The 12,069-nt window shown below is 39.9% G+C and overlaps 2 protein-coding genes across 13 annotated transcripts in view; one reads left to right on the forward strand and one right to left on the reverse strand.

The window, feature by feature from the left end:
• Positions 1-3,586, reverse strand: part of SLF1 (SMC5-SMC6 complex localization factor 1) — a 97,776-nt gene extending 94,190 nt beyond the window's left edge. For 7 of the 10 annotated variants that reach the window (XM_027864290.1, XM_027864294.1, XM_027864284.1 and 4 more), the window contains exon 1: positions 3,459-3,586. The gene's annotated coding sequence lies outside the window, so the exon portion shown is untranslated. Of the gene's footprint in view, positions 1-165; positions 231-3,070; positions 3,171-3,458 lie in introns of those variants that run through there. The other 3 variants (XM_027864287.1, XM_027864291.1, XM_027864293.1) reach the window with 3 other exon arrangements.
• Positions 3,587-3,623: 37 nt separating this feature from the next.
• The window catches only part of KIAA0825 (KIAA0825 ortholog), a 523,337-nt gene continuing 514,891 nt past the window's right edge, over positions 3,624-12,069 (forward strand). For all 3 annotated transcript variants that reach the window (XM_027864280.1, XM_027864281.1, XM_027864283.1), the window contains exon 1: positions 3,624-3,704. The gene's annotated coding sequence lies outside the window, so the exon portion shown is untranslated. The remainder of the gene's footprint in view (positions 3,705-12,069) is intronic.

Here is a 12,069-nt window from a genome sequence, read left to right on the forward strand (position 1 = left end):
GAACTGCTATCTTTTAAAAAGTGTTAGCTCCCTGCAGTATTTCAAATTGATTTTACAAGGTAAAATATACAAGTGGTAGAGGTATAAATTAATACACAACTTCGACTATAGAATTAGGCCTTATAGCAAAGTTACAGAATCTCAACCCTCAAGCTCAGTTCTGACCTTAATTTCATTCAGAAAGTTTGGATGTCTTTGGATTCCTGTCAGTTCTATATCCTGATTATCTAAAGCAGGTGTTCTTGGCAGTCTGATGAAGCCTCTTCAGAATAATATTTCTAAATACATAAAGTAAAACACACAGTATTACAAAGGAAACTAATTATATTGAGTTACCAAAATATTAAAAACAAATTGATAGAACTCAGGTTAAAAGTTATGATTACCACAAACAACTGATATATGAAGTTCTTCAGGTAGTATTCATGTTCTGAAAACCTACGAAGAGGTATCTCAGTATTTTAGTAGTTTCCTATAAGCCGAAAACTGAAGGTAAATTTTGGTAGTAGGTTAGATGACTGTAGAATTCTGGATTTGGAGTCTGGGTTTAATTTGGGCAAGTCACTTGACTGTAGTCAAAGAGGCTTGTTTCTTCATCTGTAAAACAAGGGAGTTGGACCAGAAAGCATCGAAGGTTTTCAGGTCTAAATCTATGGTCATATAAATATACAGAACTAGTGTAGCATGGAGCCAGTTGTGTTGGGCACCGGCACAGATTCTGATAGGCAGGAGGGTGATAAGGGCAACAAAGTGGGTTAGACCAAAGTGGGGAGGGTTTCAAAAAGCGGAGGCTCCTGAGATGTAGATGTTGGCAAAGAGGCAATCAGGAATGGGGATAAGGATTAACTCAGGTAGAGTTAAAGGGGACTACTTCAAATACTAGAGTAGTTTGTGCTAGGGGAGGCTGGGGAAGGGAGAAGGAAGTTAAGAGCTTGTTAACACTGAGAAAGCTTTGTTGTCTTATTTTTTTCCTTTTGATGGTCTCTTTCCCTTCTTTCTAGGCATATATTCTCTCATTCAACCCCAAACAGTTCTCCTGTCTTGCTGACTAGGCTCTTTCTACTATGTCACATATTTAATTTGCTGTAAAGAGGAACCAAACCCATTAAGTAATATGTTTTTTGAAATTTCTTGTGGGACTTGATTTTTTTTCTTCTTATTAGTAATTGATCCTTGATAGTTATTATTATTATTAATAATAATAAAAGGCACTATCCCGTTCCCTTAATAGTTTTTTAATGAATTGAGAATTCAGCATAAGTTTGTAACACAGTTAAATTATATTCAGTAATCATTTTTCAAATGACCTTATTTAAAGTCAGCTTGCATGACATGGGATCTATTTGTAAATGGGTCACTATTTAGTTCAACATTTGTCAGCACTACTATTATACAGCTAAGATTTCTAATGTTTTCAATTTGCTTACAGTTAATTTCAGAAAAATAATAAAGGAGTAAAATCCCCAAACATCAGACATTCTTTTTCATGTTAAAAGAAATCACTATTTCACAGTGTATGTGTTGACTGAATGTTCAATAAAATTAGCTTAATTTTATAAAACACTGCCAAGTCTGTTTCACAAAGGTTTTCTCCTTTATCATATATAGTAAAACAAACATTTACTCACAACCTGATGTCAAAGGGGAAAAGTTTGTATCATAGCTGAGTTTAAAAAGTACAGTATAATTGATTTTACAAGTTTTCATACTTTCGTATTTGCCAGAGAGACCTCTTTAGAATAACAATATTTCCTTAAAGACTAAAAAGATATTAACATTAAGCTGAAAGATATAGAAAGTAATTCAAAAACATGAGAAAAAATTTTTAGTTTGCTAAAAAAAGCCCCAACTTTGTTAATGATTTACTCTTGAATGATTCTGCTTGATGCTGTCTCCATAAAACACAGAGCAAGATACAGTTTTCTGAAGGCCCTGGAAAATCTGACAAAGTATATGAATATCTGGATTCAGAAAACATCAACTAAGGTTACTTGCTTAGCACATTACAAGTATATATTATTATAATAAGGCTCCAATAAGTACTGAGGAGCTACTGTGAGTTCCTCATGTAAGTTATCAAACTTTCTTCAAACACTCCCCCACCCCATAGTCCTACAGCAAAATATTCACTAGGTCTTTTTTTGGGGGGGGGCACTGGAGGGAGAAAGGGGAGGCTGTCTGAACCTACTTTTTAATTCATGTAGGGAACTCCAGGTGCGAAAATTCCTTTCCCTCTAATTATGCAGATAAGCAATTCGTCAATGATTTATAAAGTTGCCTGACACTCGGAGTGGATAGGTCCTTTTCAACTCCAAAACCAGCTATGGCTGTGCAACTATCCACCGTGGCACGCCTGCTTCAACTCCATGAAACAAAATGCACCTGCTCTGGGTACACCATGTTGCTCCCCACTTTCCTCCATCCTTTTGTGTGCTGTCTCCCCTCATTAGACTGTAAGCTCCTTGAAAGCAGGGACTGTCTTTATTTTTATTAACTGTATCCCTAGTGCTTATCACAGTGCCCGGCACAAGGCAGGTGCTCAATGTTTACTGATTGGATACAACCAATAATGCCCCTAAATCGATAAGGATTCCTCCCAAATACACACATTTTTGAAAGAAAAAAAAAGGGTCAAATCTATCCCCCCCCAAAAAAAGCAAGGAAACACGCATAGCTGTCTGGCAATAGGAGCTTAAGCTTTTCTTTCAAATTTTTTTTTTTTAAGAAAAACATAAAACTATTTTATGGGATGGCCATTCATCAGTAAGGGAGACTTACTTTCTCCAAAGCTAACTTTCAATAGCCCCGACTGCCCGACACTACAGTAAGGTAGGTACATGAAGCCAACTAAACTTTGGCCAGCACGAAGCTCGCACCGGGAGATCGGACCCAGCCCCGGCCGTGGACAGGTAGGTTAGGGGATGCGGGCGGAGCACCAACGCACCCAGGGTCTCTGGGTGTGGTACCCCGCCCCAGCAACACGCTCCGGCACCCCGTGGAGTGCAAGGTTCACACTGCTTTCTCCCGGGAGAGGAAAAAAATGGGGTTGGAAACAGTACAGTCTCAGCACCTGAAGGCCGGGCAGCCTTCCAAGACAGGGAGCCTTGGACAGACTGACGAAGTCCTCGCTCAGGCCGGAGGTTCCCGGGAGGATGCCCCGCAAACGCCAGGAGGAGGGGCCGTGGGTCCCCGCGGAGGGGGAGGGGCGGCGGCAGCGCATCCCGGAACATCCACCGGGAGCATCACGTCCCAGGAGCGTGGGGGCGGAGCCTAGAGCTGGGTCCTACCAACGCAGGAGTGCCTGGGAGGGGAGGCATGGAAATACGGGAACTACCACTCCCGGGAGAAGGGAGGGAACTTCCTTACACTGCAGCTAAAGAGGGGGTCGCTGAACCTCCAGGGGGCGTAAATGCCGCTCGAAGAAACTAGGTAGATACTTTTCAGGAGACGCCCATTACCTTTCCCAGTCTGGCTATCAAAGCTGAGCTTCCAGAGCGACACTTCGGAAAACTGAAACAGAAGCAGAGAAGACGCTACAAGCAGGTCCACTAATTTTGGAATTCTAGTAGAGGATTTCCCGCCTGCTCGTGCGTGACCCCGGAAATGGTTGCGAAGACTTCCGGGTGGTTGTCACAGACGCTCCCGCGTAGTCGCTAAGGAGGAGACAGCTGCTCCTGGATCCAGGGCTGGGGAGGGTCAGGAGGGTAAGTGATTGGCGCTTACCTGCGCTTTCCCAGGTGGTCTTGTCCTCCCGGGCGTGATCCTTTTGGACGGGACCGGACTGCAAGGCTAGGGCATGCTCGACCCCGAGTCAGCGAGCATTAATTAGGCGCCTACGGTATGCCAGGCACTGTGCTAAGATGCTCATCTCATCTCTGTTATGTAAGCATCCTCCCGCTCCCTCTTTCACAAGGTTGTTAGGAAGTTGCCTTCTCTGTCCCTCCGGCCAAGTGTTGATCTGGTGGAGTCCGTAGCCCTGGGACACCTCGACCCCACTGGTCACCCCCTGTGCACCCCCACGCCCTCTTCTTCACCGACCTCGTGTCCCGGAGGGCGCTACTAGGATTCCCTCCTCCCCACCCCCCATTTCCAGTCTTCAGTATCCTGCTCTTGGGTTTTGCAGACATCCAGACACAGCGGACAGCTTGGTCCTCTGGGGTCTTTGTGCATCTTTGCTCCATATGTCCTGGTGGAGGTGCCCACGCTTACTAAAAGGAGAACTTCCCTGTGGAGTTGGGGGCCAGTGGGGCATTTAGGGGTGCTGGTTGAGGTCGGCGCTTTGAGGCTGCCTGAGCAGGAGAATGTTGGGGTCCATTTCTGATTTAGGCCCCTGGCGTTCTGGGTGCACTTTCAGTTCTTTATAAGAAATGACCTTTATTCTTCAGGGTGCGTCCTAATAAAACAAGGGAACCTGCATAATTTTTCAGTGTGTGTGTGTGTTTTAAATGTGAATCTTAACATATGGAAACCAGAAGTATAGAGGTCATAATTCTGGAAAAGAACGTTTTCATTGCACTCCAGACTTTATAGAGGAGGTGAGATCTGAGGGAAGTTAATGGATTAGGATTCAGAAAGCAAGGGTGATTATAAAGCAAAAGTGCTTCATTCATTTGGTAATTTAAATAATTTTAAACTTATATGTAGTAAATCAGTGGACTATGGTGAATACTCTATTCTTTCTGTAACTTAATTTTTTTTTAATAAAAGTAACACTATTCTGGCCATCATGGTTTATAGCTGGCTACTTCCATAAAGTAGACTGAACCAATTCCCGTAATACCAAATCGCTGAATAGAACTTCCAGGGATTATGCCTTTCCTAAGTACGGGCATGGTGATGTACTGCATGTCTGACAGCCTATTTATGTGGAAAAGTTCATAAGATTGGCTTTAGGGTGATGAACTTTTCAGTTACGGGAACGTTCCAAGAGAGATTATGATCTCTGAGTCTGGAGGGAATATCTACGTATGGGGAAAATCATAGCTCTGTGAACAAAGTGTGAGTAAGAGAAAAATGCAAAATGTTAACGTAGTGAGCATAGAGTAGAAGAAAAGCACAGGTTTTGGAGTCAGGGGACCTGAATTTCAATTCCAACTACATTATTGACTGTGAGCAAGTTATTTTGTTTCTCTGGACCCTTTTCCTCATCTATTAAAGGAAGAAGTTGGACTTGATGTCCTTAGTGGTTCCTTCCAGCTCTAAATCAATGATTTTGTAGCTCATAACATTAGACAAAAAAACTCCATTTCCCCATTCATCAGCTGTAGCATGGCATAAAAGGCAACTAACCTAAAAGCCATGAGACCTTGATTCTAGTCTTTATTTTTGACACAAATTAGCAGTGTGACATCAGCAAGTCATTTCAGCTCCCTATGTTCTGGTCTTCTCATCTGCAAAATGAGGAAATTAGATGAGCTACTCTAAGGTCCTTTTCAAGTTCTCAAATTATGAGACTTTATTGATGTGATGCTGATCCTGAAAACTCAGAAGACATCATTTTTTTGGTTATTATTTCATTTTATTATTATTATATTTTATTGTTATTCAATTTTTATTTATTGATAAATATTGATAAATAAATATTTATTTTTATTTTATTTTATTGATATCTTTTGTTTTTACCCCGTGTTAATTTCTGAATTCATATCCTGAAAATATATTCAGATGTATATCTGAATACGTATCCCTTCTCCCTAACAAAAGCTTCAAGCATTAGGGACTAGTTCAGAGTCAAAAAGAACTAATTCAAATCCTGTCTTTGGCAATTCCTTGCTGTGGTTGACTTTGGGTATTTGAGGTTATACTTAAATTTAGCTTACTCCAGGGGTTTGAAGGTTTTGTTGTTATTGTTATTTTTAATAATGCAACAGGTGTTCATGAGCCATTAAGTCCAACTTCAAACTAATAAGTGAACATTAAACGCATGTATATACATATATACTTACAGAAATGTGTATGTGTGTGTGTGTGTGTGTATTTCAAGAATTAAAAGGATATAAAATACAACTTCCCTTCACTAGTTATCAGATCTGGAACTCAGAGGGAGGGCCACCTGCAAACCGGGTTGGAGCTGAGGAAAAGATTTCTGACAACCTTCAACACCCTTTCATAGTTCTAGGTACCAGTTGTGTAAAGCACCTGGCAGAACTGAGCTAAGGGTCTACAACAGCTCTAGGAGCTGGTGCAAGTGTCTACTGCCCTAAGCAAACCACTTAACTTGGGAGTGCCTTGGGCAGGTAGGTTGACAGCAGTAGAATCACAGTCAGCCTTAGCCAAATAGGATTGAAACTCCACTGCTTTTAGTGTCTCTCTGGTAAGGTAACCCTTTCCAACCTTGGTGTGATTACTCATTTTTCTAATTCTTGTACTCAGATGGAGCTGCTTGTATCATCCATTAACAAGTATTTATTGAATACCTGCTATGTGCTAGGCACTGATAGGTTACTGAGATAAAAAGACAGGCCCTGTGCTCAAGAAACTTACTCTGTTGTGGTGATGATATACATGAATAGGATTTTATACAAAGTAATTTTAACAGGAAGGTAATAGCAGCTGGATATCTGGAAAGGCCTCACATAGGAAGTGGAATAGGAGCTTACTTTTGAAGGGAGCTAGGAATTCTAAAAGGCAGATGTGAGGAGGCAGAGCATTCCAGCAGGGGTGACTAGTAGATTTGGATGTTGATTCTTCCCTTGTTTGCCAGGACTACTTTCATTTGCTTTCTCCTTGTCATTCTTTAGGGGGTTTGAAAAGGAGGCAAAGGACAAAAAAGACCACAGACTAGTCCGTAGAATCCAACCTATAGCTGAAAAAATAACTCCTATTATAACATAACCTTCAAATGATCAAACAACTTTTGTTTGAAGAATTTCAACGAAGGTGATCCGCTACCTCTGAAGGCAGCACATTCTATTTTCACTAGCTCTCATTGTTCTGATATTTTTCTGGATGTAGAGCCTAAATTTGCCTTTTTGTAACTTTTACTCATTGCTCCTAGTTCTAGTCTATGGGTCACTTCAGGACTAGTCGAATCCTTCCATATGATGGTGCTTCTGTTAGCGTGTCCTTCTTGAGTCTTCTTTTCTGACATACTCAGTTTCTTCAACTGATACATATGAACTTGAGATATTTCAAAACCTTCTTCTGGAATCTCCATTGTCATTCTTAAATAGTGGTGCTCAGAAGTAATACCAAGGTCTCCTACTGCATCCTGGGCCATTGCTAGTTATCTTGATTTATGTCTTGTGGCTCCTCATGACTCTGGAGGAGAGAGTGAGACTGATGACTTTGCACAGCCCTGCCTCAGTTAAATCCAATTCACTAGAAAGTCGAGATATCACCTTCATGATGTCATTGGTCATCTTTGAGAATGAAGGATAAACAACAACAACATCTAGAAGTAAATACAGTACTCCAAATGTTGTGTGATCATGGCAGAGTATGATAGGGCTATCACCCCCTTTCTCATGGAAACCAAGTCTCTCTTAATGAAGCCTAAGGTAGCTTTTGCTTTCTTTCTTTCTTTTTTTTTCATTTTTCTTTTTGGCTGCCATAACAACACTTTTACTGTCCAGTAACACTCTTAGATATTTTTTAGATGAATTGCTATCTAGCCATACTTGTCTTCTTCTTGTACTTCTGAAGTTGATGCTTTTGAACCCAAGTGTAAGTCTTATATTTTCTCTCTTAAAACTAATGTTTTTAAGATTAATAGTGAGACAGTTTGTTGTAGTAGCTAAAGAGTTGGCCTTTGACTAAAAAAGAAATGTGTTCAAGTTTGGCCTGTGACTTTAGTTTCCCTTTTGGGGAGCATGGAATTCAGTAGTTAGTTTTGGAGCTGAGGCACATGTCTGAGGAATGATAAAACTCCCCTTATGTTAAGAGAGGAGCTGGATATGAGAAGCGTGGGTCGCTCCTGCTAAAGAGGAATCTGTGCTTCACTATGACTTGACGTTTCATCTGCTTATGCTCCTTACTTAAAAAAAAAATAAAAAAAACTTTACCTAAGAAATCTTTTTTGAAATTGTAGATTTGATTTAAGATTTTAAAATATTGCAACTCTGTAATCTCTTCCTTTATTTCTCAACTACATAAATACATTACATTTGGAAATGCATTCAAACAAAACAGACTAATCAGCAGCTTTACTTTATCTTCAGCCCAAACTGAACAGTGGCTTTATGAAAAAGCTAACGAAATAATGCAATTGTCTGACAAAGCAACAAAGGTTCTAAATCAATTTATGAGAGTGGTATAGAGGAAACATTATTAGATTATGTGCCAAAAGGCTTGCATTTGAATGTGACCACCATTCTTATGTCCTTGGACAAGTCACCTAAATTCTCTGAGTCTTTGTTCCCTTGTCTGTAAAATGAAAGGCTAAGAGCCCTTGGACTGTAGCTAAGAGGATCCTTTTATCTCCAGTAGTCAAGTGGGTTTTATGCCTATGATTCTACCTCACAGGGTTAGTGATGCAAAATGTTACTGCAATTGTAGTCATTGTTTTCACCTTTGTGTTACCTGGCATAATATAATGAACATTTTTTTGTTAGTGGACCACCACTTTTATTTATTTTTACAAATATTTTATTTTTTTCATCAGCCAAAATCTGCCTCCTTATCCTCCCACCCCAACTCTCCTTCCCAATTGAGAACACAAGAAAAACAAACTCATTTTAAACATTCATGGCCAATCAAAACAAATGTCCGCATTGGCCATGTACAAAAATCAGTTGTCTCATTCTGCATTCTAAAAGTCCTCTCTCAGGTGGGTGGCATGTTTCATCATTAGTCATTTGGAATCATGGTTGGTCATATGCTGATAAGAGTTCAGGACAATAGTCTTCCATTATATTTATATACCGTAATATGTTCATCCATTTCCCAATTTGTGAGCATACCCTAAGATTCTCATCCTTTGCAACCTCCAAAAGAAGTATAAATAATTTTGTACCTCCTTAGAGTTTGTTTTGCTCAGGACTAATCCCTCCCTTAATCTCCTCTCACTCCAATATCCCTTTCCCCTTCTCTTTTCCCTTCAATTTCCATGTTGAATGAAAAGTATTTCTTTACCCACCTGTGTTGTGTGTATTCCTTTTTTTTCATCCAGTTCAGGTAAGAGTGAAATTCAAGTGTCAGCTGCCCCTCCATCCTATTTGTAAAGATGTCTACTTGTGCACCCTGATTGTGTGAGATAATTTTCCCCAACTTTCCATTCCCTTCCCAATCCCTTCCCACCAGTATATTCCTTTTCCTTTCTCTTTCCTTTTTTCATTCTTTTCTTATGACTATCAAGACATAACAGAACAACTCCCAACCTTTGTCTAATTGGGTTCCCTCCATAAACCCTGGTGATGATGGGGTTCTGAGGGGGGACATATGTAACATCTCTACATAAGTAAGCAGTTTATCCTTTATCATTGTTAATTCATGTTTACCTTTTTATGTTTCTCTTCACTCCTGTTTTGAAATTCAAAGTTGCTCTATAGCTCTGGTCTTTTCATTAGGAATGCTTAAAAGTCCTCTATTTCATTAAAATGTAGTATTAGACTCACTTTTACTGGGTAAGTTATTCTTGTTTATAAGCCCATATCCTTTACCTTCTTGAATATTGTATTCTAGGATGTCCATTACTTCATAGTGGTGGCTGCTAAATTGTGTGTGATCCTAATTGTAGATTCTCAGTACTTGAATTCTTGTAGTATTTTTACCCTTTGACCTGGAAGCTCTGGATTTTGGTTATGATGTTAGTTTTCATCTTGGTGTTTCTTTTATGAGGAGCCAGTAGAGTCTTTTTCATTCTGCTTGGCCTTCTGGTTCCAAGATATCTAGGCTGTTTTCTTTCAAGATTTCTCGAAATAGGATGTCTAGACTCTTTTTCTTTTTGATCATCATATTCAGAAATTCCAATGATTCTTTTTCATGATTTAATTTTTTATTTTTCCCTGATTACATGTAAAAACAATTTTTAACATTTTTTAAAACTTTGAGTTCCAAATTCTTTACCTCCTTCCCTTCCTTCCTCCCCCCACCCCCATGAGAAGGTAAGCAATTTGATATAGGTTATACATGTACAGTCATGAAAATCATATTGGTCATGTTGTGGAAAAAAAACAGTTGCAAAATAAGCAAGGAAAATAAAGAAAGTAAAGAAAAAGTATGCTTCAATCTGCATTCAGACTCCATCAGTTTTTTCTCTGGAGATGAAGTCCAATGATTCTTTTCTACTTGATTTGTTTTCCAAGTTAGTTTTTGCTCTGAGATACTTTACATTTTCTTCTATTTTATTTTCAGCCTTTTGATTTTGTTTTAAATAATTCTTGTTGCCTTATGAAATCGTTGGCTTCTAATTTTCAGGGGGTTTGTTGCTTAGGCAAGGTTTTGTATCCCTTGTGACAAGCTAATTCCCTTTCCAATTCTTTCTTCTATAGCTCTTACTTCTTTTCCATTTCTTTTCCTTTTTTCCCCCTTTTCTATTTTCCTCTTTTCATTTATAAAAAAAATTTTTTTAACTCTTGTTTTAATTCTTACTTCAGCTCTTCCAGGAATTCTGTTTGAGTTTGTACTCAAGTTGTGTTTTTTTCTAGCATTGCTTATGGATGTTTTAGAATCATTCTCTTTTTCTGGGTTTGTATCTTGAGGTTTTATGCCATCACAATAGTTCTTTGTGGTGATTTGTTTGTTTGTTTGTTTGCTTAATTTTTCTAGTCTATTTCCTGACTTTGAACTTGATGTTAGTGTTGGGCTCTGTAGCACTTTTGGAGAGAAGTCTGGGCTAATCCTGTTGCTGCTTTCTTGGAGTATAGAATGTTGTGTTATTCCTGCAAGCTTTCCGTGTTCCTGAAGTGGTCTGATCCAGGACGAATTCTGCTACAATCTGGTCTGAATTTCTGCAAGTTCCTAATGCAAGTTTGGGCTTGACTAAGAGTAGATTGCTGCTGGAATCAGCCCCTAGCTGGAAAGCTCTGTTGGTTCATTGACAAGTGTAGGCTCCCCTTTGGTCTGGAATTCTTGTCCTGGATATTCCTCCGCAGACTGGGCTAGGTGGTGGAAATGAGACCCTGCTCCACACCTGTGGTCAGAGCCATAACACTGCTGCTGTTACTTCTGCTGCTTGGCACCTCAAGGCCTCCCTTCCTGGGAACCCAGGACCCCTTCCTCCATACTCCCAGGACTTGGAACCAGGTAGCTGGTGACAAAACCGCTGGTTCACATCTGTTTTCTGTTGCAGTGCCCCAGAATGGGCCTGGTGGTGCCCTGCTATGGGCCTGGGACCTCCTCTTTTACTGGTGTGCAGCCTCTCCCTGGGTACTGGAGTGCTCTCAATGTGATCCTGTCCTCATAGACTTATAGACTTCCCTGTCTGTCTCTCTATGCTGAGCTGTGCTGGATAAATAACTCACTGGGACTTTGTGGATTTTCTCATCAAGATGTGTTCTGGTGCATTTTCTAGATCCTTTGGAGGAGTTTTGTGGAGGGGAGCTTATCTCTATTGCTTCCAAACACTTTTATCATCTTGTCTCCGCCTCTACCTCCACCTCTTTTATTTTTTCAGCAGGAAACTATAGTAAAGGATAAACAAACATGGATGTATTAGGATTTGCATTATAGATCTTACTATATTATCTTTCCGCCCAAACCATCCCCTTTATAAAAGTTTTCTAATGATGTTTTGGGGAACCACTATCCTTCCACTCATTGGTGTTCTTAACTTTAATGTCCTCTTCAATGCCTCACTCTCCATCACCTTGCATATTTACCCACTTGCTAAATCTTGCCATATTTACCCGCATAACATCTCTCATACAGACTCCCTTTTCTATACTCACATAACCACCACTTTAGTTCAGGCTTTTATCACCTCTTGCTTGAATTATTTCAATAGTCTCCTAATTGGTCTCTCCTTCTTTAATTATCCTCTGACAGCCACCAAAGTGATTTTCCACAAGTGCTGGTCTGGCCATTTTGTGCCTGTACTCAGTGAAGTCCAGTGACTCCCTTGATTCTAGGAATAAGTGTTATATGCATATAATTTGCAGGGGCAGCTAGAGGGCACAATGGATAGAGAGC

This window comes from Vombatus ursinus, unplaced genomic scaffold (assembly GCF_900497805.2).
Source record: "Vombatus ursinus unplaced genomic scaffold, bare-nosed wombat genome assembly UNPS02014774.1, whole genome shotgun sequence".
NCBI classification, from domain to species: domain Eukaryota; kingdom Metazoa; phylum Chordata; class Mammalia; order Diprotodontia; family Vombatidae; genus Vombatus; species Vombatus ursinus.